This window comes from Canis lupus, chromosome 8 (genome assembly GCF_011100685.1).
Source record: "Canis lupus familiaris isolate Mischka breed German Shepherd chromosome 8, alternate assembly UU_Cfam_GSD_1.0, whole genome shotgun sequence".
In the NCBI taxonomy this organism is placed as follows: Eukaryota; Metazoa; Chordata; class Mammalia; order Carnivora; family Canidae; genus Canis; species Canis lupus.
In genome coordinates, this window is record NC_049229.1 from 67,473,461 (window position 1) to 67,479,748 (window position 6,288).

Below are 6,288 nucleotides of genomic sequence, written 5' to 3' on the forward strand. Positions count from 1 at the left end.
CTTTTAAAAAATTCTTGATTTTATAAAATTCAAAACAAACAAATTAAAACAAAAAAAAAAACCTGCATGCAAATTGATAAAGTAATTGGTAAGCTTCAAGTAGTCTACATTTAATTTATTTTTAAGATTTATTTAATTCACAATATTAATGAAAATGCTGTGTTTTTCAGGTATTTCAGATATGCATGTGTAAACCAATTAATGAAATAAATATAAGTACACATTTGACTATTTCATCTTTATTCCAAAAAAATTATATTTTCAAGTTTACTGAAATCTCTTTTTTTAAATTTTGTTTTATTTATTCATGACAGATACAGAGAGAGAGAGAGAGGCAGAGACACAGGCAGAGGGAGAAGCAGGCTCCATGCAGGGAGCCCAACGCGGGACTCGATCTCCCGTCTCCAGGATCACACCCAGGGCTGGAGGCGGTGCTAAACTGATGGGCCACTGGGGCTGCCCCAAGTTTACTGAAATCTTTTATTTGGATCTCCTCGTTGGGAAAAAGGGGGTATCTGGAGTTAACATTTTGCCAGATGTTTGTGTGTGTGTGTGTGTGTGTGTTTTATATATATATATATATATATATATATATATATATATATATATAGTTATATAGTTATATAGTTATATAGTTATATAGTTATATAGTTGTTATATAGTTATATAGTTATATGTAGTTATATAGTTGTATAGGCAGATAAGTATATGCATATGCATATACATACACACACATATGCATAGAGAGAGAGACTAAGATTTTAAGGAACTGACTAATGGGATTATGGGAGCTAGCAAATCCAAATTTTGCAGGGCAGTCCAGCAGGTTGGACACCCAGGAAAGAGCTGGTGCTATCGTCTTGACTCTGAAGACTGGAGATTCTCCCCAATTCATCTTTGAGGGGGATTTCAGTGTATTTTCTAATAAGGCCTGTCCCACTCACATGATGGAAGATATTCTGTTTTACTCAAAGTCTATCCATGTAAATGTTAATCTCACCTAAAAATGTTTTCATAGAAACACCCAAAATAGAGTCTGATCAAATATCTGGGCACCATGAGCCAGCCAACTTGACACATAAAATTAACCATCATAGGATTCCTTTGGGATTTCCTTGGGACCCTGTGTTGTGGGATCTGGGGGTGAGAAAGGGGAGTGAGTGGAACACAGAAGGTATAAGGCTGTTTTTCAACCTTTGTTTTAATAGAATTATAGTAAAAGCAGCAGTCTTTTCAGTAATCAAAGTAGTGTGGTGTTAATGCTTATGAATTCCACTGCCCTGCATTGCCCACCACTGAATCAATAACACATTCACAGAGAGGAAAGAGAGCACAAAGAACAGAAGACTCATCCTTGATGTTCTAAGTAGACATTTTGTCTCTAAAGGAAACAATGGTCTTGAATGTGTGTATTTTTTGAGGTAAGAAGGGGTTTAATAAATTATTTTTTTTTAAAAAAAAAAAGCTTGTTTCTATATCCAGGACAATGGTCAAAGGTCTGAGTCTAGAGATTTACTAGAAGCTGTTGATAGATGGTAGTGTGGGATATGGCTTTGGGTCATCCACTCTGTGACCAGGTCAGGAAACCAATCCTGGGCAGAGTTGAGGGGAACTGGGGTGAGTTGGATGAAATGAGACCACAGTGAGAAAATCACCCACAGGAGCTGAGCCTCCCACTCCCAAACCTTTGTCTGAGATGAGAGAAACTCCCATAGAAATATCATAGGCTTCGAGAAGAAGTCTGAAACATCCAGGTTATGTGTCACTCCCCTTCTGCCTATCCCAACACAGCATGTAGAAAAAAGCATGGTGGAAGTTCAGCAGTGGTATTAATAGTTTCGATGAACTTAGTCATTGACCATTACATTACGGTTATAAGTTGTTCATTCTTGTATTTGCTCATTTATTTTTTTTTCCCAAGGTCATATTTACCATTTACATAACAGCACCAGGCCCTGAGCAAGGGCTCAGCACACGGAATGTCAAAGCCCTTGTCCTTAAAGATTTCACACTGTAAAGGAATACAAAAATACACACGTGGGACTTACTAATAGCTCATATGCTCCCTTCTTCCTGGGCACAGGGCTGGACTCCATTCCCCAGGATCTTTCATGGAGCAGCCACATGGAACTGAGCTATGGAATGTGGATGGAACTTGTCACCACCTCCTACCCTGTCAAATCCCCTAACAAGGTCCTTGTTAACAAAGAGAACTGGAGGAAGGATGAGTCACAAGGTGGGAAATGTCTTGGCCCCAAAGCCACTAAGTAGCTAAGCATCACTCCCCACCCCCTAACATTGCCCAATCCCCATTCCTAATCTCTGAATAAGAAATAAAATTCCCTGTGCTGACCCATTGAGATGTGGGGAGTTGTTTGTAATGACAACCTGACCTAATACCAGGGACCAGCAAGCAGACCATTAGAGAAAAAAAAAAAAAAGGCTCCAAACCAGACAAATTAGGCTACCATCTCTGGAGTCAACATGACCATTTGTAGATTTCTTGAAAGTATAAGTAAGAGGGCACTCACCCAGCACACTGCCTGGCTCACTGACTCTCAATGAGCAGATATATGTTGGATGCAAGGACTTGAACCCCCAGGTGGTAGAGAGGTGCTCAGAAAACAACAGGACATTGGGTTATACTGAGGACACCCACCAGGTAGGACCATGGGGAAGATAGTAGCTGGAGGCTCAGAGAAAAAGGCAGCAAACACCATCCTGGTTGTCTGCTGCTAGGTGAGCTGGGAGCCAGCCCAGAGGGTGAAAGAGGGCCAACCGGAAGTAGAAGTAGAGAAGTAAAAAATGGGTTTCCTCTCAGCTTTGCCTATTCAGACTCATTTCACTTGGTTTTCCCAGGAATACTAAGGAAACATTCTCCCTACACCCCATCCCTGTCTATGAATTTGGTTGTGCTTCACATACATGAATTGCTGGGTCCTGTGGCCACCAGACCTTGAAATCGGTTACACGACGTATTATCAAACGCTTGTGCAAATTCATCGGAGGCCCCAGCTATCTATCCTCTCTCATCCACAGTCCTGTGGGAATGAAAGGGAAACAAAAGATTCATTTCACAAAAATCATCACATTTACATATTTTTATCATGAGCTCAACGAATGATTTTAATTAAACCGTTTTTAAAGAGGATAGAGAGGAAGAAAGGCAAGATGGTAAATATTTAACACCTAATCAAGGGGAGAGAAGCGTGAAGCTGAAACCCTCATTAAGCTGCATGGATGGAGGGTGGGCTTTGGAAGCAGCCTGGTTCGAGCCCTCACCCGCCCTTATCGGGGGTCGACACTGGGCAAGCTGTCTCACTTCCTGCAGCCTTATTCTCCCCATCTGGGAAAACGGGGAGGATGCCAACCTCATGGAATTATTGTCAGGAGAACCTAATGGTATTAGCAATAATAATAGACAATATTTCTGGAATGGAAACTACGTCCAGGCACCTCACTCAGATTGCAGCACTGAATCCTTGTGCTGACTCTTAAGGAAGCACCGCTAAGGTCCTCAGTTTGCATAAGAGTAAAGGGAGGTTGAGGGAAATTAAATATCTTGCCCATGGTCTCCCAGCCTGTAACTTGCTAGGCTGGCATTCGAACCTTGGCAGTTGGGACCCAGAGTCCACGCTCCTAGCCATTATTTTATCTTGCCTAAATTTGAGTGCTTGGAACATGGTGCACATGCTCTCCTGATTTCTCAAGTTCAAGTCAAAGAAAAACGTGCTGGAATATTTTTCTAGTTAGCTCTACTATGACTGCTACTACTGTCTATTTGCAGAGCATTTCACAAAGCATGCTCGCAAATATTTCCCACCAGAAACATCAAACACTCGGAGTTCAGAGAAGTCAGAGAGCTTGGCCAAAGGCTCCTTCCTTCTACACAAAGGCAGGCTGTGTGATATTGGGTCTCCGTTGTCCAGGGGCCTGCTTCAGAAGTTCGTCTGTGAAGAGCAAGGAAGATATGAAGGGCAAAAAGAAAGAAATCGAGACTCCAGGCCTTGGGCATTCCCCAATGGAGGGACATTTTCAGGAGGCAAAGCTTCAGTCGGCCTCATTCTGGGAGTCACTGGATACAGGAAAGGAAGCCACAATGCAGGTTTGGTTGGGGCTGGGGGGTGGGGGGGTGGGTAAATCAGACGGCAGGGCCCTTTCCAGCACTGTTCTAAGCGCTCTGTGGAGATAATTGTATGGCTGTTTCTGCAATCAATTCTGAGAAAATTGCTCCTCCCAAATTAGCTTCCCCTTATGCAATAATTTTTAGTTGATGGCACTGAATTGCTGCAAAGAAACCGTGTGTGTGTGTGTCTGTGTGTGTGTGTGTGTGTGTATTTTTTTTCCAAATAATCAAATCAAACACTGGACAAATAGCCTGAGTATACATTAACAGAGGATGAGACTTTGATACATGTCTCAGCATTTCCTGAATTATACTCCTTACACATAACAAAGTTTCTCTCTCTCTCTCTTCTTTTTCTCCTCCTTCTCCCTCTTTCTCTCCCTTCCTCTTCTTACTCTCATTACTCTTCCTCTACTTTCTCCCCAGTCTCCTCTGGTTACTTAATTATAATACTGTCTCAACTTCTCACTTACTGAATCAGAGGAAGTTTAAATCTTCCAGGCAAAGATCTATGAGAACAACTCTCACGAAATCTTTCATTTCGTGACTGCTTGGCATTAAGATGGGCATGACTACCATGCAGACCTTCCTCAAGAAAGCTCACTGATGCTCACAAGTGGTCAGGCAGGCCTCCCTGGTCCTCCTTCCTATGAAGGATGGGGACAGGAACGGGCTAAGGGGAATGCCTCCCAAACTCTTCCACTAAGTCCCTGTGACCTGGGACACAAGAGGTATCGTTGGAAACATGCAGTTAGTTCCCAAGGATTGAGAAAGGCTTCCTGGATCCCACCAGAGCCCAGATGAAGAAGTGACTCACTCATGGCCATACAACTTAAGAGCCTCAGAAATAGGCATGGCTCGATCTTCAAGATCCAAGGCCTGTGTGTCCCTCTCAATCCCACAGGCCTTCATACTAAGAAACAAAGCTTCACCTTGGAGTTAAAGCCCTGGTTCTAGATCAGGGGTCAATCTGGCAGGCAAGAGGGCCCACTTCAACAGCTTTGTGGGATATGGTAGAAAGGTAAAAGGGCAATGTGTTGTTTACAAAAAATTTCTTACTCTTGTATTTCCTTTGGAGCTCATTTGAATACACCACTTATACTTACTTCTTGAAGGAGGCAAAGGATGAAAGTTAATGTGTCTTACTTAGCAATCTAGGAAATAATCAACTGGTTGCTCCAAAAGAAAGCACATAAGGTACTAAACTGTGAAGTATGGCCCATCTTGAATGAGAGCCCCCAGGTAGAGGTGGTGTCTCTCCAAGGGTGTGGAACTGCTGGGTGAAATAGTTCTGTTTGCATTATGCTCAACAATTCTGCCTAAACTGATTTATTTCCCATACGTGAGATATATCTCTATAAGTGTACATTTCAGCTTCACACAGAAAGATAAAAGGACTATTTTTTCCAGAGATATCAAACAGGCCTTTAAAATTCAAAAATAACTAGATCATTTTAAATAAGCCATATTAGATATACACATACTGGTCTTAATTTTCATAATATCTATTTTGCTGGAACTTCAGTCTATAAAACAGTATGTGTTTATGAGTATCACTTCAATACTTCACAAATATCCTATCAATATACTGAGGGTGTTCTCTGGGAAACTTCTCCTTGACCAGAAGCCTAATTTGTAACTGGTTAGCAACATCTGCACCAGATGAAATATGTCATCATCTATTGGCCAACCTATTGGCTGTTGCCTAGCAACAGGTCAATTATACTGAATATTAGCTCAAGTAGATTAGTAACATTGTTGCCATAACAACTACCTTTGTTAGTTAATTAAATTGATTTGACTCAGAACAGGCATTGGGGAACTATGTATGTTGTATGAGGTGGTGATTGTCCTGGTTCAACCACTGATCTCCACTATTGGGTTGGTATCATCCTCAAAGACGTGTTCTATCATTAGGTACTGCTCATTCAGGCTATGAGGTCACTAGATCAAGTCTTCCAATGATCCAGGAAATAAGCTTTCTCTCTGTATTAATTAATTATTTTATTAATTTGCTAAGGAAATATTTATTGAGCTAAAAGAATATTTTAAAGTGAATTAATAATGGTAATAGAACAAAGGAGTTTCTTTGGGGTGATGGAGTAGTTCTCTATCCAGATTTTGAAAATGGGTACACAGATCTGTAGGTGGGATAAAATTTC

At 41.3% G+C, this 6,288-nt stretch overlaps 1 long non-coding RNA gene across 2 annotated transcripts; it reads right to left on the bottom strand.

Moving 5' to 3' along the window:
* Positions 1-1,897: 1,897 nt before the first annotated feature.
* LOC111097245 lies at positions 1,898-5,747 on the bottom strand. Of its 2 annotated transcripts, none has more exons than XR_005362958.1 (3): positions 5,233-5,747; positions 2,926-3,041; positions 1,898-2,011 (listed from the first exon to the last, which is right to left on the bottom strand). It is a non-coding gene; the product is annotated as an uncharacterized LOC111097245 (long non-coding RNA). The 2 variants fall into 2 exon arrangements; XR_005362959.1 differs by having other exon boundaries at positions 5,611-5,736.
* Between the last annotated feature and the right edge of the window lie 541 nt (positions 5,748-6,288).